A 25,271-nucleotide genomic window follows, 5' to 3' on the forward strand; every position below is an offset into this window, starting at 1 on the left:
GAAAGTAGGCTACATCTGGACTTAACAGAAAGTAGGCTTCACCTGGACTTAACAGAAAGTAGGCTACACCTGGACTTAACAGAAAGTAGGCTTCACCTGGACTTAACAGAAAGTAGGCTTCACCTGGACTTAACAGAAAGTAGGCTTCACCTGGACTTAACAGAAAGTAGGCTACACCTGGACTTAACAGAAAGTAGGCTACATCTGGACTCAACAGAAAGTAGGCTACATCTGGACTCAACAGAAAGTAGGCTACATCTGGACTCAACAGAAAGTAGGCTACATCTGGACTCAACAGAAAGTAGGCTTCACCTGGACTTAACAGAAAGTAGGCTACATCTGGACTCAACAGAAAGTAGGCTTCACCTGGACTTAACAGAAAGTAGGCTACATCTGGACTCAACAGAAAGTAGGCTATACCTGGACTTAACAGAAAGTAGGCTTCACCTGGACTCAACAGAAAGTAGGCTACATCTGGACTTAACAGAAAGTAGGCTACATCTGGACTCAACAGAAAGTAGGCTATACCTGGACTTAACAGAAAGTAGGCTACATCTGGACTTAACAGAAAGTAGGCTACATCTGGACTTAACAGAAAGTAGGCTACATCTGGACTCAACAGAAAGTAGGCTACATCTGGACTTAACAGAAAGTAGGCTTCACCTGGACTTAACAGAAAGTAGGCAACACCTGGACTTAACAGAAAGTAGGCTTCACCTGGACTTAACAGAAAGTAGGCTTCACCTGGACTTAACAGAAAGTAGGCTTCACCTGGACTTAACAGAAAGTAGGCTACACCTGGACTTAACAGAAAGTAGGCTACATCTGGACTTAACAGAAAGTAGGCTACATCTGGACTTAACAGAAAGTAGGCTACACCTGGACTTAACAGAAAGTAGGCTATACCTGGACTTAACAGAAAGTAGGCTACATCTGGACTTAACAGAAAGTAGGCTACATCTGGACTTAACAGAAAGTAGGCTACATCTGGACTCAACAGAAAGTAGGCTACATCTGGACTTAACAGAAAGTAGGCTTCACCTGGACTTAACAGAAAGTAGGCTTCACCTGGACTTAACAGAAAGTAGGCTACATCTGGACTTAACAGAAAGTAGGCTACACCTGGACTTAACAGAAAGTAGGCTACACCTGGACTTAACAGAAAGTAGGCTACACCTGGACTCAACAGAAAGTAGGCTTCACCTGGACTTAACAGAAAGTAGGCTACATCTGGACTTAACAGAAAGTAGGCTACATCTGGACTTAACAGAAAGTAGGCTACACCTGGACTTAACAGAAAGTAGGCTACACCTGGACTCAACAGAAAGTAGGCTTCACCTGGACTTAACAGAAAGTAGGCTACATCTGGACTCAACAGAAAGTAGGCTTCACCTGGACTTAACAGAAAGTAGGCTACATCTGGACTCAACAGAAAGTGCCCTTCACCTGGACTTAACAGGAAGTAGGCTATACCTGGACTTAACAGAATGTAGGCTTCACCTGGACTTAACAGAAAGTAGGCTTCACCTGGACTTAACAGAAAGTGCCCTTCACCTGGACTTAACAGGAAGTAGGCTATACCTGGACTTAACAGAAAGTAGGCTTCACCTGGACTTAACAGAAAGTAGGCTACACCTGGACTTAACAGAAAGTGCCCTTCACCTGGACTTAACAGGAAGTAGGCTATACCTGGACTTAACAGAAAGTAGGCTTCACCTGGACTTAACAGAAAGTAGGCTTCACCTGGACTTAACAGAAAGTAGGCTACACCTGGACTTAACAGAAAGTGCCCTTCACCTAGACTTAACAGGAAGTAGGCTTCACCTGGACTTAACAGAAAGTAGGCTACATCTGGACTTAACAGAAAGTAGGCTATACCTGGACTTAACAGAAAGTAGGCTACATCTGGACTTAACAGAAAGTAGGCTACATCTGGACTTAACAGAAAGTAGGCTACATCTGGACTCAACAGAAAGTAGGCTACATCTGGACTTAACAGAAAGTAGGCTTCACCTGGACTTAACAGAAAGTAGGCTACACCTGGACTTAACAGAAAGTAGGCTTCACCTGGACTTAACAGAAAGTAGGCTTCACCTGGACTTAACAGAAAGTAGGCTACACCTGGACTTAACAGAAAGTAGGCTTCACCTGGACTTAACAGAAAGTAGGCTTCACCTGGACTTAACAGAAAGTAGGCTTCACCTGGACTTAACAGAAAGTAGGCTACACCTGGACTTAACAGAAAGTAGGCTACATCTGGACTTAACAGAAAGTAGGCTACATCTGGACTTAACAGAAAGTAGGCTACATCTGGACTTAACAGAAAGTAGGCTACATCTGGACTCAACAGAAAGTAGGCTACATCTGGACTTAACAGAAAGTAGGCTTCACCTGGACTTAACAGAAAGTAGGCTTCACCTGGACTTAACAGAAAGTAGGCTACATCTGGACTTAACAGAAAGTAGGCTACACCTGGACTTAACAGAAAGTAGGCTACACCTGGACTCAACAGAAAGTAGGCTTCACCTGGACTTAACAGAAAGTAGGCTACATCTGGACTCAACAGAAAGTAGGCTTCACCTGGACTTAACAGAAAGTAGGCTACATCTGGACTCAACAGAAAGTGCCCTTCACCTGGACTTAACAGGAAGTAGGCTATACCTGGACTTAACAGAAAGTAGGCTTCACCTGGACTTAACAGAAAGTAGGCTTCACCTGGACTTAACAGAAAGTGCCCTTCACCTGGACTTAACAGGAAGTAGGCTATACCTGGACTTAACAGAAAGTAGGCTTCACCTGGACTTAACAGAAAGTAGGCTACACCTGGACTTAACAGAAAGTGCCCTTCACCTGGACTTAACAGGAAGTAGGCTATACCTGGACTTAACAGAAAGTAGGCTTCACCTGGACTTAACAGAAAGTAGGCTACATCTGGACTTAACAGAAAGTAGGCTACACCTGGACTTAACAGAAAGTAGGCTACACCTGGACTTAACAGAAAGTAGGCTACACCTGGACTCAACAGAAAGTAGGCTTCACCTGCACTTAACAGAAAGTAGGCTACATCTGGACTTAACAGAAAGTAGGCTACATCTGGACTTAACAGAAAGTAGGCTACACCTGGACTTAACAGAAAGTAGGCTACACCTGGACTCAACAGAAAGTAGGCTTCACCTGGACTTAACAGAAAGTAGGCTACATCTGGACTCAACAGAAAGTAGGCTTCACCTGGACTTAACAGAAAGTAGGCTACATCTGGACTCAACAGAAAGTGCCCTTCACCTGGACTTAACAGGAAGTAGGCTATACCTGGACTTAACAGAAAGTAGGCTTCACCTGGACTTAACAGAAAGTAGGCTTCACCTGGACTTAACAGAAAGTGCCCTTCACCTGGACTTAACAGGAAGTAGGCTATACCTGGACTTAACAGAAAGTAGGCTTCACCTGGACTTAACAGAAAGTAGGCTACACCTGGACTTAACAGAAAGTGCCCTTCACCTGGACTTAACAGGAAGTAGGCTATACCTGGACTTAACAGAAAGTAGGCTTCACCTGGACTTAACAGAAAGTAGGCTTCACCTGGACTTAACAGAAAGTAGGCTACACCTGGACTTAACAGAAAGTGCCCTTCACCTAGACTTAACAGGAAGTAGGCTTCACCTGGACTTAACAGAAAGTAGGCTACACCTGGACTTAACAGAAAGTAGGCTACACCTGGACTTAACAGAAAGTGTCCTTCACCTGGACTTAACAGTAAGTAGGCTTCACCTGGACTTAACAGAAAGTAGGCTACATCTGGACTTAACAGAAAGTAGGCTACATCTGGACTTAACAGAAAGTAGGCTACACCTGGACTTAACAGAAAGTAGGCTACACCTGGACTCAACAGAAAGTAGGCTTCACCTGGACTTAACAGAAAGTAGGCTACATCTGGACTCAACAGAAAGTAGGCTTCACCTGGACTTAACAGAAAGTAGGCTACACCTGGACTCAACAGAAAGTGCCCTTCACCTGGACTTAACAGGAAGTAGGCTATACGTGGACTTAACAGAAAGTAGGCTTCACCTGGACTTAACAGAAAGTAGGCTTCACCTGGACTTAACAGAAAGTGCCCTTCACCTGGACTTAACAGGAAGTAGGCTATACCTGGACTTAACAGAAAGTAGGCTTCACCTGGACTTAACAGAAAGTAGGCTACACCTGGACTTAACAGAAAGTGCCCTTCACCTGGACTTAACAGGAAGTAGGCTATACCTGGACTTAACAGAAAGTAGGCTTCACCTGGACTTAACAGAAAGTAGGCTTCACCTGGACTTAACAGAAAGTAGGCTACACCTGGACTTAACAGAAAGTGCCCTTCACCTAGACTTAACAGGAAGTAGGCTTCACCTGGACTTAACAGAAAGTAGGCTACACCTGGACTTAACAGAAAGTAGGCTACACCTGGACTTAACAGAAAGTGTCCTTCACCTGGACTTAACAGTAAGTAGGCTTCACCTGGACTTAACAGAAAGTAGGCTTCACCTGGACTTAACAGAAAGTAGGCTACATCTGGACTTAACAGAAAGTAGGCTACATCTGGACTCAACAGAAAGTGCCCTTCGCCTGGACTTAACAGGAAGTAGGCTATACCTGGACTTAACAGAAAGTAGGCTTCACCTGGACTTAACAGAAAGTAGGCTTCACCTGGACTTAACAGAAAGTGCCCTTCACCTGGACTTAACAGGAAGTAGGCTATACCTGGACTTAACAGAAAGTAGGCTTCACCTGGACTTAACAGAAAGTAGGCTACACCTGGACTTAACAGAAAGTGCCCTTCACCTAGACTTAACAGGAAGTAGGCTTCACCTGGACTTAACAGAAAGTAGGCTACACCTGGACTTAACAGAAAGTAGGCTACACCTGGACTTAACAGAAAGTGTCCTTCACCTGGACTTAACAGTAAGTAGGCTTCACCTGGACTTAACAGAAAGTAGGCTTCACCTGGACTTAACAGAAAGTAGGCTACACCTGGACTTAACAGAAAGTAGGCTACACCTGGACTTAACAGAAAGTAGGCTACACCTGGACTTAACATGAAGTAGGCTACACCTGGACTTAACAGAAAGTAGGCTACACCTGGACTTAACAGAAAGTAGGCTTCACCTGGACTTAACAGAAAGTAGGCTACACCTAGACTTAACAGGAAGTAGGCTTCACCTGGACTTAACAGAAAGTAGGCTTCACCTAGACTTAACAGAAAGTAGGCTTCACCTGGACTTAACAGAAAGTAGGCTTCACCTAGACTTAACAGAAAGTAGGCTTCGCCTGGACTTAACAGAAAGTAGGCTTCACCTAGACTTAACAGAAAGTAGGCTTCACCTGGACTTAACAGAAAGTAGGCTACACCTGGACTTAACAGGAAGTAGGCTTCACCTGGACTTAACAGAAAGTAGGCTTCACCTAGACTTAACAGAAAGTAGGCTTCACCTGGACTTAACAGAAAGTAGGCTTCACCTAGACTTAACAGGAAGTAGGCTTCACCTGGACTTAACAGAAAGTAGGCTTCACCTAGACTTAACAGAAAGTAGGCTTCACCTGGACTTAACAGAAAGTAGGCTTCACCTGGACTTAACAGAAAGTAGGCTTCACCTAGACTTAACAGAAAGTAGGCTTCGCCTGGACTTAACAGAAAGTAGGCTTCACCTAGACTTAACAGAAAGTAGGCTTCACCTGGACTTAACAGAAAGTAGGCTACACCTAGACTTAACAGGAAGTAGGCTACACCTGGACTCAACAGGAAGTAGGCTACAACCGTTACATCTGAAGTGAATTAAAGTGAACGTACATAAACCTTTCCAGGCTACTTGAATAATATGTGTGTTTTTTTTAAGGTGCTCAGCAGTTGGGAGGAGAGGAAGGTTGTTCTGACTATATCTGGCTTAAAGACCCAACCGCACCACTGACCCAGCCAACACTGCAGGCAAGGCCCCACTTGCACCACTGACCCAGCCAACACTGCAGGCCAGGTCTCCCACTGCACCACTGACCCAGCCAACACTGCAGGCAAGGCCCCCCACTGACCCAGCCAACACTGCAGGCAAGGCCCCCCTTGCACCACTGACCCAGCCAACACTGCAGGCAAGGCCCCCCTTGCACCACTGACCCAGCCAACACTGCAGGCAAGGCCCCCCTTGCACCACTGACCCAGCCAACACTGCAGGCAAGGCCCCCCTTGCACCACTGACCCAGCCACCACTGCAGGCAAGGCCCCCCTTGCACCACTGACCCAGCCAACACTGCAGGCAAGGCCCCCCTTGCACCACTGACCCAGCCAACACTGCAGGCAAGGCCCCCCTTGCACCACTGACCCAGCCACCACTGCAGGCAAGGCCCCCCTTGCACCACTGACCCAGCCAACACTGCAGGCAAGGCCCCCCTTGCACCACTGACCCAGCCAACACTGCAGGCAAGGCCCCCCTTGCACCACTGACCCAGCCACCACTGCAGGCAAGGCCCCCCTTGCACCACTGACCCAGCCAACACTGCAGGCAAGGCCCCCCTTGCACCACTGACCCAGCCAACACTGCAGGCAAGGCCCCCCTTGCACCACTGACCCAGCCAACACTGCAGGCAAGGCCCCCCTTGCACCACTGACCCAGCCACCACTGCAGGCAAGGCCCCCCTTGCACCACTGACCCAGCCAACACTGCAGGCAAGGCCCCCCTTGCACCACTGACCCAGCCAACACTGCAGGCAAGGCCCCCCTTGCACCACTGACCCAGCCACCACTGCAGGCAAGGCCCCCCTTGCACCACTGACCCAGCCACTGACCCAGCCACCACTGCAGGCCAGGTCTCCCACTGCACCACTGACCCAGCCACCACTGCAGGCCAGGTCTCCCACTGCAGTCTGAAGTCATATGCCATTCTAATTCATGTAAAAGTATTTGAAGAGTTGCATTGGAACATACATCATGAAGGATAATGTATTTCAGTAAGCTAAAAAACAAAATGTGAACATTTTCCGTAGAAACTCATTCCAAACACAAGACAACCGTTTTTATTCAAAACTGAATTTTATTATTAAGCGTTATACTACCATTGAGACACTGCATTTCTCAAACCCCTCCGATTCTGTCAGTCCTACAGAAAGCCCAGTCCAATTACTCAGTAATCTTGTAAATGCTGGAACTGGAAGGAAAGCGTTTTGGGGAATGCTATCATTATTTTGTCATGGGCAGGTAAAACGGTAATACTGTATCAAGAACCAGATTGCTGCATTTCATAAACGTTATTAACCTCAACTTTTCCATTACATATATCTGGACTGTTTCCTTCGATTCCTCCCCAAGTCCACCACTTAAATTTCCAGATAAAAGCTCCATCTCAGGCAGAAGTCCAATACTTTTGCCGGTGCTGAACACTGTGAGGTGCCCTTCGCAACTAGCTTGCTTCAGGGATCTGGTCAAATTGTTTTGGGCTACTGAATTTCTACAGAATTACTCCTTTGGATACTGTGGGTCACACAAATTACCATGAATTCTGTATGGAAATGCATGCTAGTAAGACATGCAAATACCCTGGCAATTCCCATCTGAATATTCATCGAAGGTCAATGTCTTTTCAGAGGTAAAGAGGGAGAAGCTTTCCAAAGAAATACAGGTAGCTTTGATGTTTGACATTGAATGTGATCCCTGTGTGGGGAAAAATGCAAAAGAGTTACAAAGGCTGTAATTCACTGCCTCCCCTACCTGGGATATGAGCCTGAGAGGCAGTCTCCCTCCTGTGCTTTACCCTCATGTGGTCCACCTTCAACAACTGGTACAAGAGACACTCTGAGAAAGCTATGATTCACCTAGCTATGATTCACTGTCATGCACTATCTGGCTTCTGAGACAGAGGCAGAGGAATCCTTCTGTGCTGTGTCTTCCAACAGCATCTGGCCCCAGACACGGATGTTAAGATCAATGAGACTAAATATGAACACAGCATGGGGTGGCCTTCTTCTTTGTGCATACTGATAGTTTAGTCACTCTTTAGTCCTCCTTAACCTCCTCACTTTCACAACTTCAAATGAAAGTTTGCCATGCCTGTCACTGACAGGAAAGAGATGATTTCTTAGACGCTGCTGTGTATGGTTGACTACTAATAGGTAATGGAAAAAACCAAGGTCCTCCTCACTATCGGAACTGTTGCCTTGACACTGACAAGGGAAGCTCGGACGACTCCTTCTCAGACGCTGCAGTGTATTTGGTTGACTGCTAATGGGACTGACGATGCGTTAAGAATGGAAACTGCTGAGAACGACTATGATTAGAAGTAGTATGCCACCGGTTGAGTCTGTCTTAGAAGGGCATATCCTAACTTCCACTGAAGTCAAATGTTTACGTAGGCCTCCCAATGACATCACTGCATGAGGATAAGGATATGAGGATATGTGAAAGTTAGGAGGATTCACCACACAAAGAGTTTCTATGCTACAGTACAATGTGATGTTATGAGTTAATCAAACAGTACTTCTAATATAATTAGAATAGAGGAGTATAAATTGCGCATAAGATAAGACTAGAGCAGTATAAATTGGGGAGAAGATAAGACTAGAGCAGTATAAAATGGGGAGAAGAAAAGACTAGAGCAGTAGAAATTGGGCATAAGATTAGACTAGAGTAGTATAAATTGGGGAGAAGATAAGAATAGAGGAGTATAAATTCTTTATAATATAATAATAGAGCAGTATAAATTGGGTATAAGATAAGACTAGAGCAGTATGAATTGGGGAGAAGATAAGAATAGAGGAGTATAAATTGGGCATAAGATAAGACTAGAGCAGTAGAAACTGGGCATAAGATTAGACTAGAGTAGTATAAATTGGGTATAAGATAAGAATAGAGCAGTATAAATTGGGGAGAAGAAAAGACTATAGGAGTATAAATTGGGTATAAGATAAGACTAGAGGAGTATAAATTGGGTATAAGATAAGACTAGAGGAGTATAAATTGGGTATTAGATAAGACTAGAGGAGTATAAATTGGGTATGAGATAAGAATAGAGGACTAGTTAGTTAAGTTGTATGGCATTTCCTCTATAATTTGAGTCTGAGTGGCTGAATTATATTGGACTCCCCCTGAAGATGACAGATTCCCTGATATATTTGTTTATTTAAGGAGTATTTTTTCAGTGACTGAATGAATGACTGAATTGACCGACTGACTGAATGATGGAATTAATTGAGCAAAGAGTAGATCAACGAAAGAAGCACCATGTAGTCTATCGTTGAGGACTAACTAATAGATTCAGTTTCTATGCTACAGGTACAACGTGAGTGTGTAGGTCAATCACACAACGCCTTCTAATGAAACTGGCCTAGAACGGCCGTATCTACTGAACAGCTTCGCTCATATCTCCAAATATATGCATATGCGCCAGAGAAAGTTACCGTAAGTGCATAAGGCTGTACCCCACCCCCCCCCCCCCCCCCCCCCACCACCCCCCCACCACCCCCCACACCCCTATGCATACAAATGACCGCTCAGTAATAATACATGAGTTAGCAGAAGGCATTCTGCTTGTTCTGTATTCTCGTCCCGGGGTGCTGCTCTCTGGTTTAATAAGAGTTACAGTATGAAAACAGAATAGCCTACAGACCTGGGTTCAACTACCATTTGAAATATTTAAAAAAATACTTTGTGTAACGAATGCGCTGAGAGTCAGGGAAGCAAGTACAGGGAGTGAGTGTTTAAATAAATGAAGAGAACATTAAACAAGAAAAACACAAACAACGCACCGACATGCAAACAGAGTCAATAACACCTGAGGAAACAACCAAGGGGAGAGACAGATATAGGGAAGATAATCATGGAGGTGATGGAGTCCAGGGGAGTGACAGATATAGGAAGATAATCATGGAGGTGATGGAGTCCAGGGAAGTGACATATATAGGGAAGATAATCATGGAGGTGATGGAGTCCAGGGGAGTGACATACATAGGGAATATAATCATGGAGGTGATGGAGTCCAGGTGAGTGACAGATATAGGGAAGATAATCATGGAGGTGATGGAGTCCAGGTGAGTGACAGATATAGGGAAGGTAATCATGGAGGTGATGGAGTCCAGGTGAGTGACAGATATAGGGAAGATAATCATGGAGGTGATGGAGTCCAGGTGAGTGACAGATATAGGGAAGGTAATCATGGAGGTGATGGAGTCCAGGTGAGTGACAGATATAGGGAAGATAATCATGGAGGTGATGGAGTCCAGGTGAGTGACAGATATAGGGAAGGTAATCATGGAGGTGATGGAGTCCAGGTGAGTGATAGATATAAGGAAGGTAATCATGGAGGTGATGAAGTCCAGGTGAGTGACAGATATAGGGAAGATAATCATGGAGGTGATGGAGTCCAGGTGAGTGACAGATATAGGGAAGGTAATCATGGAGGTGATGGAGTCCAGGTGAGTGACAGATATAGGGAAGGTAATCATGGAGGTGATGGAGTCCAGGTGAGTGACAGATATAGGAAGATAATCATGGAGTTGATGGAGTCCAGGTGAGTGACAGATATAGGAAGATAATCATGGAGGTGATGGAGTCCAGGTGAGTGACAGATATAGGAAGATAATCATGGAGGTGATGGAGTCCAGGTGAGTGACAGATATAGGAAGATAATCATGGAGGTGATGGAGTCCAGGTGAGTGACAGATATAGGAAGATAATCATGGAGGTGATGGAGTCCAGGGGAGTGACAGATATAGGGAAGATAATCATGGAGGTGATGGAGTCCAGGTGAGTGACAGATATAGGGAAGATAATCATGGAGGTGATGGAGTCCAGGTGAGTGACAGATATAGGAAGATAATCATGGAGGTGATGGAGTCCAGGTGAGTGACAGATATAGGAAGATAATCATGGAGGTGATGGAGTCCAGGTGAGTGACAGATATAGGAAGATAATCATGGAGGCGATGGAGTCCAGGGGAGTGACAGATATAGGGAAGATAATCATGGAGGTGATGGAGTCCAGGGGAGTGACAGATATAGGGAAGATAATAATGGAGGTGATGGAGTCCAGGTGAGTGACAGATATAGGAAGATAATCATGGAGGTGATGGAGTCCAGGTGAGTGACAGATATAGGGAAGATAATCATGGAGGTGATGGAGTCCAGGTGAGTGACAGATATAGGGAAGATAATCATGGAGGTGATGGAGTCCAGGGGAGTGACAGATATAGGGAAGATAATCATGGAGGTGATGGAGTCCAGGTGAGTGACAGATATAGGGAAGATAATCATGGAGGTGATGGAGTCCAGGTGAGTGACAGATATAGGAAGATAATCATGGAGGTGATGGAGTCCAGGGGAGTGACAGATATAGGGAAGATAATCATGGAGGTGATGGATTCCCTGATCCGGATCTTGTCATGTGACGATGGGGACTGGTGCGCCTGACGATGGGGACTGGTGCATGTGACGATGGGGACTGGTGCGTGTGACGATGGGGACTGGTGCATGTGACGATGGGGACTGGTGCATGTGACGATGGGGACTGGTGCGTGTGACGATGGGGACTGGTGCGCGTGACGCTGGGGACTGGCGCGTGTGACGATGGGGACGTGTGCACGTGACGATGGGGACTGGTACGCGTGACGATGGGGACTGGTGCGCGTGACGATGGGGACTGGTGCGCCTGACGATGGGGACTGGTGCGCGTGACGATGGGGACTGGTGCATGTGACCATGGGGACTGGTGCGTGTGACCATGGGGACTGGTGCGTGTGACGATGGGGACTGGTGCGCGTGACGATGGGGACTGGTGCGCCTGACGATGGGGACTGGTGCGCGTGACGATGGGGACTGGTGCGCGTGACGATGGGGACTGGTACGCGTGACGATGGGGACTGGTGCACGTGACGATGGAGACTGGTGCATGTGACGATGGGGACTGGTGCGCGTGACGCTGGGGACTGGCGCGTGTGACGATGGGGACGTGTGCACGTGACGATGGGGACTGGTTCGCGTGACGATGGGGACTGGTGCGCCTGACGATGGGGACTGGTGCGCGTGACGATGGGGACTGGTGCGCCTGACGATGGGGACTGGTGCACGTGACGATGGGGACTGGTGCGTGTGTCCATGGGGACTGGTGCGTGTGACCATGGGGACTGGTGCGTGTGACGATGGGGACTGGTGCGCGTGACGATGGGGACTGGTGCGCGTGACCATGGGGACTGGTGCGTGTGACCATGGGGACTGGTGCGTGTGACGATGGGGACTGGTGCGTGTGACGTTGGGGACTGGTGCGCGTGACGATGGGGACTGGCGCGTGTGACGATGGGGACGTGTGCACGTGACGATGGGGACTGGTACGCGTGACGATGGGGACTGGTGCGCGTGACGATGGAGACTGGTGCATGTGACGATGGGGACTGGTGCGTGTGACGTTGGGGACTGGTGCGCGTGACGCTGGGGACTGGCGCGTGTGACGATGGGGACGTGTGCACGTGACGATGGGGACTGGTACGCGTGACGATGGGGACTGGTGCGCGTGACGATGGGGACTGGTGCGCCTGACGATGGGGACTGGTGCGCGTGACGATGGGGACTGGTGAGCCTGACGATGGGGACTGGTGCGCGTGACGATGGGGACTGGTGCGTGTGACCATGGGGACTGGTGCGTGTGACCATGGGGACTGGTGCGTGTGACGATGGGGACTGGTGCGCCTGACGATGGGGACTGGTGCGCGTGACGATGGGGACTGGTGCGCGTGACCATGGGGACTGGTGCGTGTGACCATGGGGACTGGTGCGTGTGACGATGGGGACTGGTGCGCGTGACGATGGGGACTGGTGCGCGTGACCATGGGGACTGGTGCGTGTGACCATGGGGACTGGTGCGTGTGACCATGGGGACTGGTGCGTGTGACCATGGGGACTGGTGCGTGTGACCATGGGGACGGGTGCGTGTGACGATGGGGACTGGTGCGCGTGACGATGGGGACGGGTGCGTGTGACGATGGGGACTGGTGCGCTTAACGATGGGGACGGGTGCGCTTGACGATGGGGACTGGTGCGTGTGACGATGGGGACTGGTGCGCTTAACGATGGGGACTGGTGCTCTTGACGATGGGGACTGATGTGCATAATAATCAGCAGCCTGGTAACCTAGAGGCCGGAGAGGGAGTATAGGTGACCCTTTGTTAATTCTTTTATTGAATGAATGAATTGCTTTGCGCACAGACTAAAATAGTCCCCTTACTATATTTAACAGATACTGTTGTGACCATACAGCATACAGAAAATGGAGAGACATTATCTATATCTGCCCAGTTGACTCAATACCCTAGCAACATCCTGATTTACAGAGCCCATAGAGAATTCAGTACCCTAGCAACAGCCTGATTTACAGAGTCCGTAGAGAATTCAGTACCCTAGCAACAGCCTGATTTACAGAGTCCGTAGAGAATTCAGTACCCTAGCAACAGCCTGATTTACAGAGAGTCCATAGAGGCTTCAGTACCCTAGCAACATCCTGATTTACAGAGTCCATAGAGGCTTCAGTACCCTAGCAACAACCTGATTTACAGAGTGTCCATAGAGGCTTCAGTACCCTAGCAACAGCCTGATTTACAGAGAGTCCATAGAGGTTCCAGTAATCTAGGCCGCTGCACAGCTGCCCACAGTACTCCAATCAGAGCAGTATTCATATCCACTTCCGGGCTTGCACGCAACACACATAGTGAAATACCACAAACCGTCTTTCAACAACAACCACCACAAATAATGTTTCAAATTATAAGAAATCTTCAAAGATTACAAATGAAAAATGTCTGTCTGGCTAAATTTGGCACTGAATGCAACTCAGTATTATTGTTGATTATTCTGTCCCGGTTAAATAAATGATCTGAATACATTTGGTACACATCCCCACCTAACAATTCATCAATAATCTGTCTGGTAATGTTATGACTGTCCAAACCATTCTGATAAACTCATTACTATTGATAAAGAGACAGATCACTTATCTCATCTACAATGATGAGAACATTTCAAATTGAAATGAGAGGATGAGACCAAATTAAAATAAGCAATCAGTGACTTTATTTCTAGATAAGATGCAAGTGACTCAAGATAATTTATGTGAGAGAGGAAAATTACATTAGTGGGAGTTGGGAGCTAATGAGCTGACTAATTGATTCTAATCTTAGTGTCACACCATCGTTTTATTAACAAGATGACTAAAGGGAATAGATGAATAGAAAACACAAGTTCCTTGGAAGACTAGCCCATTGTGGGCTAACAGAGATCCTAATAAATAATCAACTCCCTGCATGCGTTTCTGCAGAATCCCAGGAGGGTGGTCATAATATAATAACGATTGGGTGAAACAGTCCTGGGGAAATAGAATGCAACATCGAAATAAAGGACAACCAAATCAACCACCTGTACTTTTAACTTGTTTAGCTTTGAATCAATTGGTTGTGGCATCTGACTCACTGGAGAGATCTAAGCATGATGAAAAACAGGTTGTGACGCCAAGGTGTTGGTACATGTGTGTTTTTAACAGGAGGACACTTTGAGTAGCTAACTCATTAACTCCACATGGTCTTATAGCCACTGCAGCTCCACACTTGATTATAGTTCTCACACTGCTAAGCAATAATCGACTGCCGCTGCAGTAGTAGTTCTACAAGTAGTAGTTCACTGTTCCCCATGTTACGCTTCTGTGTACAGCACAGTTTGTCCTGAGACTGCAGATACTGTGGAAAGATAGGGAGAGAGATAGAGAGAGAGAGAGAGAGAGAGAGAGAGAGAGAGAGAGAGAGAGAGAGAGAGAGAGAGAGAGAGAGAGAGATAGAGAGAGAGAGAGAGAGAGAGAGAGAGAGAGAGAGAGAGAGAGAGAGAGAGAGAGAGAGAGAGAGAGAGAGAGAGAGAGAGAGAGAGAGAGAGAGATAGAGAGAGAGAGAGAGAGAGAGAGAGAGATAGAGAGAGAGAGAGAGAGAGAGAGAGAGAGAGAGAGAGAGAGAGAGAGAGAGAGAGAGAGAGAGAGAGAGAGAGAGAGAGGGAGAGAGATAGAGAGAGAGAGAGAGAGAGAGAGAGAGATATAGAGAGAGAGAGAGAGAGAGAGATATAGAGAGAGAGAGAGAGAGAGAGAGATATAGAGAGAGAGAGAGAGAGAGAGAGAGAGAGAGAGAGAGAGATATATAGAGAGAGAGAGAGAGAGATATAGAGAGAGAGAGAGAGAGAGAGAGAGAGAGAGAGAGAGAGAGAGAGAGAGAGAGAGAGAGAGAGAGATATATATATAGAGAGAGAGAGATATATATATAGAGAGAGACAGAGAGAGACAGAGAGAGAGACAGAGAGAGAGAGAGAGAGAGAGAGAGAGAGAGAGAGAGAGAGAGAGAGAGAGAGAGAGAGAGAGAGAGACAGAGAGAGAGAGAGAGAGAGAGAGAGAGAGAGAGAGAGAGAGACAGAGAGAGAGAGAGAGAGAGAGAGAGAGAGAGAGACAGAGACAGAGAGAGAAATAGAGAGAGAGAGAGAGAGAGAGAGAGAGAGAGAGAGAGAGAAATAGAGAGAGAGAGACAAACGAGAGAGAGAGAGAAATGAGAGCAAGCGAGAGACAAACGAGAGAGAGAGAGAGAGAAATGAGAGCAAGCGAGAGACAAACGAGAGAGCGAGAGAAATGAGAGCAAGCGAGAGACAAACGAAAGAGCGAGAGCAAGCGAGAGAGCGAGAGCAAGCGAGAGACAAACTAGAGATAGAGAGAGAGAGCAAGCGAGAGACAAACTAGAGATAGAGAGAGAGAAATGAGAGCAAGCGAGAGACAAATGAGGGAGAGAGAGAGAGGGAAAGACAGAGCGAAAGAGAGAGAGAGAGAGTGAGAGAGTGAGAGAGAGAGAGAGAGAGAGAGAGAGAGAGAGAGAGTGAGAGAGTGAGAGTGAGAGAGAGAGAGAGAGAGAGAGAGAGAGAGAGAGAGAGAGAGAGAAAGAGAGATAGAGAGAGAGAGAAAGGAGGGTAATGCACGTGGTCATTACAGACACTCAGGGAACCAGTAATGTAACTACAGAACTACAGGACTGTCCTGAGTCACGGCTCCTTAATCCACCATGAGATTTTAAGATATGCGATGCACCCTACATAGCTCCAAGGGGCTAACGTTAGGTACATGACCATACATTTGTTCATAAATGTTACATCCAGCAGTACAGTAACATCATCAAGGTGCCTCAATGCATTCACTTTTCACTGTAATGTTAAAAAATATTATATTTATTTGGCTGTATCATATAGTGTTGTCGAAAAATAAATAGTTTGATCAGGATCCTTTCAGTGAGGCTAGAAACGAATAATTAGAAATTAGCATTACTCATATTAATACACCACAAGCGTCTTTGCAGTAGATATCTCTACGTTTTATCACCACAAGCATCTTTGCAGTAGATATCTCTACGTTCGATCACCACAAGCATCTTTGCAGTAGATATCTCTACGTTTGATCACCACAAGCGTCTTTGCAGTAGATATCTCTACGTTCGATCACCACAAGCGTCTTTGCAGTAGATATCTCTACGTTTGATCACCACAAGCATCTTTGCAGTAGATATCTCTACGTTTTATCACCACAAGCATCTTTGCAGTAGATATCTCTACGTTTTATCACCACAAGCATCTTTGCAGTAGATATCTCTACGTTCGATCACCACAAGCATCTTTGCAGTAGATATCTCTACGTTTTATCACCACAAGCATCTTTGCAGTAGATATCTCTACGTTTTATCACCACAAGCATCTTTGCAGTAGATATCTCTACGTTTTATCACCACAAGCGTCTTTGCAGTAGATATCTCTACGTTCGATCACCACAAGCATCTTTGCAGTAGATATCTCTACATTCGATCACCACAAGCATCTTTGCAGTAGATATCTCTACGTTCGATCACCACAAGCGTCTTTGCAGTAGATATCTCTACGTTTTATCACCACAAGCATCTTTGCAGTAGATATCTCTACGTTCGATCACCACAAGCATCTTTGCAGTAGATATCTCTACGTTCGATCACCACAAGCGTCTTTGCAGTAGATATCTCTACGTTTTATCACCACAAGCATCTTTGCAGTAGATATCTCTACGTTTTATCACCACAAGCGTCTTTGCAGTAGATATCTCTACGTTTGATCACCACAAGCATCTTTGCAGTAGATATCTCTACGTTCGATCACCACAAGCATCTTTGCAGTAGATGTCTCTATGTTCGATCACCACAAGCATCTTTGCAGTAGATATCTCTACGTTCGATCAACACAAGCATCTTTGCAGTAGATATCTCTACGTTTTATCACCACAAGCATCTTTGCAGTAGATATCTCTACGTTTTATCACCACAAGCGTCTTTGCAGTAGATATCTCTACGTTCGATCACCACAAGCATCTTTGCAGTAGTTATTTCTACGTTTGATGAAAGAGAATATGTACATAAAATAAGGACGTAAAAATATATGGATGAGCGATGGCGGAACGGCATACGCAAGATGCAGTAGACGGTATAGAATACAGTATATACATATGAGATGAGTAATGTAGGATATGTAAACATTATATAAAGTAGCATTGTTTAAAGTGGCTAGTGATACATTTACTACATCCAATTTTTGTTATTATTAAAGTGGCTAGAGATTTGAGTCAGTATGTTGGCAGCAGCCACTCAATGTTAGTGGTGGCTGTTTAACAGTCTTTTGGCCTTGAGATAGAAGCTGTTTTTCAGTCTCTCAGTCCCAGCTTTGATGCACCTGTACTGACCTCGCCTTCTGGATGATAGCAGGGTGAACAGGCAGTGGCTCGGGTAGTTGTTCTCCTTGATGATCTTTTTGGCCTTCCTGTGACATCGGGTGGTGTAGGTGTCCTGGAGGGCAGGTAGTTTGCCCCCGGTGATGCGTTGTGCAGACCTCACTAGCCTCTGGAGATCCTTAAGGTTGTGGGCTGAGGAGTTGCCGTACCAGGCAGTGATACAGCCCGACAGGATGCTCTCGATTGTGCGTCTTTAAAAGTTTGTGACTGTTTTTGGTGACAAGCCAAATTTCTTCAGCCTCCTGAGGTTGAAGAGGCGCTGCTGCTCCTTCTTCACCATGCTGTCTGTGTGGGTAGACCATTTCAGTTTGTCCGTGATGTGTACGCCGAGGAACTTAAAACTTTCCACCTTCTCCACTACTGTCCTGTCGATGTGGATGGAGGGCTGCTCCCTCCGCTGTTTCCTGAAGTCCACAATCATCTCATTTGTTTTGTTTACATTGAGTGTGAGGTTATTTTCCTGACACCACACTCCGAGGGCCCTCACCTCCTCCCTGTAGGCCGTCTCGGGCTGAGATCGCAACCTTGTGGGGCCCCAGTGTTGAGGATCAGCGGGGTGGAGATGTTGTTTCCTACCCTCACCACCTGGGCGCGGCCCGTCAGGAAGTCCAGTACCCAGTTGCACAGGGCAGGGTCGAGACCCAGGGTCTCGAGCTTAATGACGAGTTTGGAGGGTACTATGGTGTGAAATGCTGAGCTGTAATCGATGAAAAACATTCTTACATAGGCATTCCTCTTGTCCAGATGGATTAGGGCAGTGTGCAGTGTGATTTCGTTTGCTTCGTCTGTGGACCTATTGGGGCGGTAAGCAAATTGGAGTGGGTCTAGGATGTCAGGTAGGGTGGAGGTGATATGGTCCTTGACTAGTCTCTCAAAGCACTTCATGATGACGGAAGTGAGTGCTACGGGGCTATAGTCATTAAGCTCAGTTACCGTAGCTTTCATGGGAACAGGAACAATGGTGGCCCTCTTGAATCATGTGGGAACAGCAGACTAGGATAAGGATTGATTGAATATGTTCGTGAACACACCAGCAAGCTGGTCTGCGCATGCTCTGAGGACGCGGCTAGGGATGCCGTCTGGTCCGGCAGCCTTGCGAGTTTTGGTAGCGGTCCGTGTCGGTGGCACTGTACTGTCCTCAAAGCGAGCAAAGAAGTTGTTTAGTTTGTCTGGGAGCAAGACATTGTGGTCTGCGACAGGGCTGGTTTTCTTTTTGTAGTCCGTAATTGACTGTAGACCCTGCCAAATACTGTACCTCTCGTGTCTGAGACGTTGAATTGCGACTCTACTTTGTCTCTATACTGACGCTTAGCTTGTTTGATTGCCTTGCAGAGGGAATAGCAACACTGTTTGTATTCGGTCATGTTTCCGGTCGCCTTGCCCTGATAAAAAGCAGTGGTTCCTGCTTTCAGTTTTGCACAAGCATGTTTGCAATAGATACCTCTACATTCGATCACCGCAAGCTTTGCTATCAGCAAAATGTTTCAACTTTATTTTTCACCCTCTTAAGCATCAGCTTCAAAGGGTTTTAACAATATGAGCTTCTTCTTATGAAACCCAAGCAGGCTGCGTTTAGAGGGGTTGATCTTCTAAACACAGTAATATCTCTGCATCGAAACGAGAGTCTTTACATAACATTGCTGGCAATAGGAATTTGCATGTCACCCCCCCAGTGACCACAGTAGTTCAACAGAGAGGACCACACAGGAAACGTATCCTGGTTATGAGTGATTCTGTCTCGATTCCTCTTTTTCCTACTTATGATATCTGGTTGGGGTTGATGAATGTCACCAGGTTGTCCACTTGATATGGGTTAAATATAAAGGTTATTTACAGTATGGACTCGGAAGCCTAGGTTTGTCACAAACTAATTAGGGAAGGATTGGACATGTGTGACTATTTAACATACAAAGTACTGCAATGATACGCTGTTAAGAGTCGATGACATACAGGTTAAATAGAGAGGTGACGATACCCTCTGTACCCTTCATCACCCTCTCTTTAACTAGGATCCACCTTTTAAATTATAACAAATTGCCTTCTATGGATCAGGGGAATCTGATCCTAGATCAGCACTTCTACTCCAAGACCCTTTTAGAATACAGACCAGGCCACTTCTGTTATGGAAGCTGGGTTTGGGGTGATCCATCAATATCCTTTCTGATGCTTTTCAACAGAGGAGAAAACATTGCCACCAACTCACAGAAGTAGATGTTTTCCTCGAACGTAACCTTAAAAATCTCATCCACCCACGACCAGGGCTGGTTTCCTGGAAGCCAGCCCAGCCCAGCCCAGCCCAGAACACCTCTCCTGGGCCAAACAGCAGGGTCAAACAGCTCTAAACACCAAGGTGGGCGGCAGGCAGGAGGAAGGGAACAGAACAGAACAACGAGAACACTACCCCATAGTACAGCTGTTGTTCTCTTTAATCAATTCACCGCTGAGCTGAATACGAGCTCTCTCTCTCTGATTGTCTCTCTCTGTCTCTCTCTCTCTGACTCTCTCTCTCTCTCTCTCTCTCTGTAACTCTCACACACACACCATCTGAGCTGAAACATTGAGCAGTACTCTGTTCCAGCCAGGCCAGAACAACGCTAGAGTTCCCTGAGGATCGGAAGCTGTAGGATCACTGTTCTTTACTGCTCTCTGCCTTCCCTTTAGAAAATTGCTTTGCTCTTTGCTCTTTGCTCGGGCTGTGAATGGAATTCCAGGAGTGAAAATCCAAGCTGGAATCAATTGAGGCAATGGTCATAGTTGAGTCAGGGTTTCTTTGTAATGTCCCGCTGTCGTTTGTTCTACCGTCAATTACGTTTTGTTGTGTCTATTTATCATTTTTCCACAGTAATGAATTCATGCAACTTGGGTGGTACACCATTTGTATCCCGTACATATGACTAACTTAACTTGAAACTTGAATCCACACTACCGTTCAAAAGTTTGGTGTCACTTAGAAAAAAAATGTTGTGCATTAAAATAACATAAAATTGATCAGAAATACAGTGTAGACATTGTTAATGTTGTAAATGACTATTGTAGCTGGAAACGGCTGATTTTTAATGGGATATCTACATAGGCGTACAGAGGCCCATTATCAGCAACCATCACTCCTGTGTTCCAATGACATGTTGATCATTTTAAAAGGCTAATTGATCATTAGAAAACCCTTTTGCAATTATGTTAGCCCAGCTGAAAACTGCTGAAAAAACTTCATTTCTCAGTACAAGAATAGACTGACGAGTTTCAGACGAAAGGCATTTGTATCTGGCCATTTTGAGCTTGTAACCGAAACCACAAATGTTGATGCTCCAGATACTCAACTAGTCTAAAGAAGGCCAGTTTTATTGCTTTTTTAATCAGGACAACAGTTTTCAGCTGGGCTAACATAATTGCAAAAGGGTTTTCTAATGATTAACCTTTTAAAATGATAAACTTGGATTAACTAACACAACGTGCCATTGGAACACAGGATTGATGGTTTCTGATAATGGGCCTCTGTATGTCTATGTAGATATTCCATAAAAAAAATGTGCAGTTTCCAGCTACAATAGTCATTTACAACATTAACAATGTCTACACTGTATTTCTGATCAATATGATGTTATATTAATGGACAAAAAAATAGCTTTTCTTGAAAACTCAAATGATCTCAACATACATTTTCTACACTTTTTCACCAAAAACAACTTAGTTTTTTTTTTTTGTCAGTGAAGGGAAACGTGACTGTAACTCGGGCAGCCAGGCTAATGCACCAAGCAGTTTGTTCCAGCAGTTAATCTCCTTGGTCTACAGAGAGAGCAGTACAACACGCACACACACACGCACACACACACGCACACCCACACACACACCCAAACACACACACGCCTTCTCTAATCAAAGAAGACAAAACACCAAGTGGGCGCCTAAAGCTCTCCCTTAATGTGGACACGGACCAGGCAGGTCAGACTCCCATAATGCATCACTTCACGCCTTTCACTCAGGGGGTACTGAGCTGTTATTGGCTTCTGACCTATGAGTCTATGGTTGCGTTACAAAAGGCACCCTATTCCCTATGTAGCGCACAACTTTACCTAGGACTCTGGTCAAACGTAGTATACTATATACCAGGACCAATAGGACTCTGGTCAACAGTAGTACACTATATACCAGGACCAATAGGACTCTGGTCAACAGTAGTATACTACATACCAGGACCAATAGGACTCTGGTCAACAGTAGTGTACTATATACTAGGACCAATAGGACTCTGGTCAACAGTAGTATACTATATACCAGGACCAATAGGACTCTGGTCAACAGTAGTGTACTATATACCAGGACCAATAGGACTCTGGTCAACAGTAGTGTACTATATACCAGGACCAATAGGACTCTGGTCAACAGTAGTGTACTATATACCAGGACCAATAGGACTCTGTTCAACAATAGTGTACTATATAGGGAATAGGGTTCCTGTGACTATGAGTTTAGGTGCAAAGCAGCCACAACAGGGTGATGAAGAGGCTGCATTAACATGGGTATTAATTATCCCAGTCAGCCACAACAGGGTGATGAAGAGGCTGCATTAACATGGGTATTAATTATCCCAGTCAGCCACAACAGGATGATGAAGAGGCTGCATTAACATGGGTATTAATTATCCCAGTCAGCCACAACAGGGTGATGAAGAGGCTGCATTAACATGGGTATTAATTATGCCAGTCAGCCAAAACAGGGTGATGAAGAGGCTGCATTAACATGGGTATTAATTATCCCAGTCAGCCACAACAGGGTGATGAAGAGGCTGCATTAACATGGGTATTAATTATCCCAGTCAGCCACAACAGGGTGATGAAGAGGCTGCATTAACATGGGTATGACTTATCCCAGTCAGCCACAACAGGGTGATGAAGAGGCTGCATTACCATGGGTATGAATTACCCCAGTCAGCCACAACAGGGTGATGAAGAGGCTGCATTAACATGGGTATGAATTATCCCAGTCAGCCACCACAGGGTGATGAAGAGGCTGCATTAACATGGGTATTAATTAGCCCAGTCATGGAATGTGATGTCTCGTTAGCCTCGTTAGCTCTAATGGCTGTCTGACAAAGGAGCACCACAAGCATCTGCCTGACTCTGTTGCCCAGGAAAACAGAAAACACGATGATAGGAAGGGCTAATTGCCTCAGATATGATGCTGGTTGCCCCAGATATGATGCTGGTTCCTCAGACATGATGCTGGTTGCCTCAGATATGATGCTGGTTGCCTCAGATATGATGCTAGTTCCTCAGACATGATGCTGGTTGCCTCAGACATGATGCTGGTTGCCTCAGACATGATGCTGGTTGCCTCAGATATGATGCTGGTTGCCTCAGACATGATGCTGGTTGCCTCAGACATGATGCTGGTTGCCTCAGACATGATGCTGGTTGCCTCAGACATGATGCTGGTTGCCTCAGACATGATGCTGGTTGCCTCAGACATGAAGCTGGTTGCCTCAGACATGATGCTGGTTGCCTCAGACATGAAGCTGGTTGCCTCAGACATGATGCTGGTTGCCTCAGACATGATGTTGGTTGCCTCAGATATGATGCTGGTTGCCTCAGTGTGACGACGCTCTCACGCCGTCTGCCGAATTCTTTCTCTTTGCTCTTGTTTTCCTTAATAGGATGTCGGTGGGCGGAGCCGGGAGGGTCATCAGAGAAATGGGACACACCTGTGCTCGGGTGTGTCACCAGGCCAAATACACCACTTCCCCATTCATTGAGGAGACTCTGTCTATGCAGACACATTTACAGATTTTGGTTGTGGCTGTTTTGTTTGTTTGCGTTGGCACCTTTCAGCACCCCTCATTATCACATGTAAACACACGACCACTCACTCACACTACTGACTAAACACACACTGTTGTTAATTGTATTTACGTTACCACAGTTAATAAATATATTTTGTTATTCTTCATCTCCACGTTGTCTCCCTTTTGTTACGAACTTCGAGCCGGGTTCGTGACATCAGACATGATTCAAGTTCCTAAACAGTCTTAGATGCATGCACACGTATGCACACACACGCAGCTCACTCATCACATTATCTCCTTATGCATCTAAATGTTTACGATAGAGAAGAGGCAGGCCATTGGGGATATGGTATAGAATAGAGTGGGAATACTATGGGAATGTAGTCTGGGATCTGCCCCGCTGGAATGTCAGGAATGAGAGTTGGGGGGGTTAGAGGTCATGGCTTCGTGTATGGGGGGGGGGTTAGGACGTGTGGTCTTGCCATCAGCACGCCATCCTTCTGTCTCCATGTTCCTGCCAGTACACATCTCTCCCACACATAATCATTTACACAAAGAACACAATGTACCAGAGGAAGGGGATGGCATAATTATGTAGGCCAGCGACTTATCAACTTTATCAATGAAAATGAAGTGTAGCGAATACTGCAGAAGTATAAATACGCTAAATATACAAAAGTATGTGGACACCCCTTCAAAGTAGTGGATTCGGATATTTGAGTCACTCCCGTTGCTGACAGGTGTATAGAATCGAGCACACAGCCATGCAATCTCCATAGACAAACATTAGCAATTGAATGGCCTTACTGAAGAGCCCAGTGACTTTAAGCGTGGCACTGCTCTGCTAGAGCTGCCGTGGTCAACTGTAAGTGATGTTATTGTGAAGTGGAAACGTCTAGGAACAACAACGACTCAGCCGCGAAGTGATAGGTCACACAAGCGCACAGAACGGGACCACCGAGTGCTGAAATGTGTAAAAATGGTCTGCCCTCGGTTGCAACACTCACTACCGAGTTTCAAAATGCCCACTGGAAGCAACGTTAGCACAAGAACTGTTTGTTGGGAGCATCATGAAATGGGTTTCCGTGGTCGAGCAGCCTCACACAAGCCTCACGCAATCCCAAAGGTTGGCTGGAGTGGTGTAAAGCTCACCACCATTGGACTCTGGAGCAGTGAAAACATGTTCTCTGGAATTACGAATCATGCTTCACCATCTGACATTCTAGACGATTCTGTGTTTCCAAGAGAATGTAATTCTAAATACAACTGTGTTTAATAACTTTGTCAAATGAATGAAATCACAAACAAGGCATTAAGCTTAAGTTACAAGGCAATACTTACATTAAACAAGCATAATTCCAGACATGTGCAGTTCATTCGGAAAGTATTCAGACCCCTTCCTCTTTTACACATTTTGATAATTTATAACCTTATTCTAAAATGGATTAAATAAAAAATTACAAATCCTCATCAATCTACACACAATACCCCATAATAATCAACAGTTGATAAACTACTTATAAACCCCTTTGTAAATCATTGTATGTGGTAGTGAGTGTTGAATGGCAGGTCACACTTCACAGGCTATCTGCATTGTCATTGTACCTTAAACTTGTACTGTATATCTCTACATCTGTACTTGTACTGTATATTGTCATCCCGAGTGGCGCAGTG

The 25,271-nt window shown here is 45.8% G+C and overlaps 1 protein-coding gene across 2 annotated transcripts in view; it reads right to left on the reverse strand.

Moving 5' to 3' along the window:
• The window catches only part of arhgap24 (Rho GTPase activating protein 24), a 215,225-nt gene that overhangs the window by 154,446 nt on the left and 35,508 nt on the right, over positions 1-25,271 (reverse strand). The gene's annotated exons all lie outside the window — the stretch shown is intronic.

This window comes from Oncorhynchus mykiss, chromosome 12 (assembly GCF_013265735.2).
Source record: "Oncorhynchus mykiss isolate Arlee chromosome 12, USDA_OmykA_1.1, whole genome shotgun sequence".
NCBI classification, from domain to species: Eukaryota; Metazoa; Chordata; class Actinopteri; order Salmoniformes; family Salmonidae; genus Oncorhynchus; species Oncorhynchus mykiss.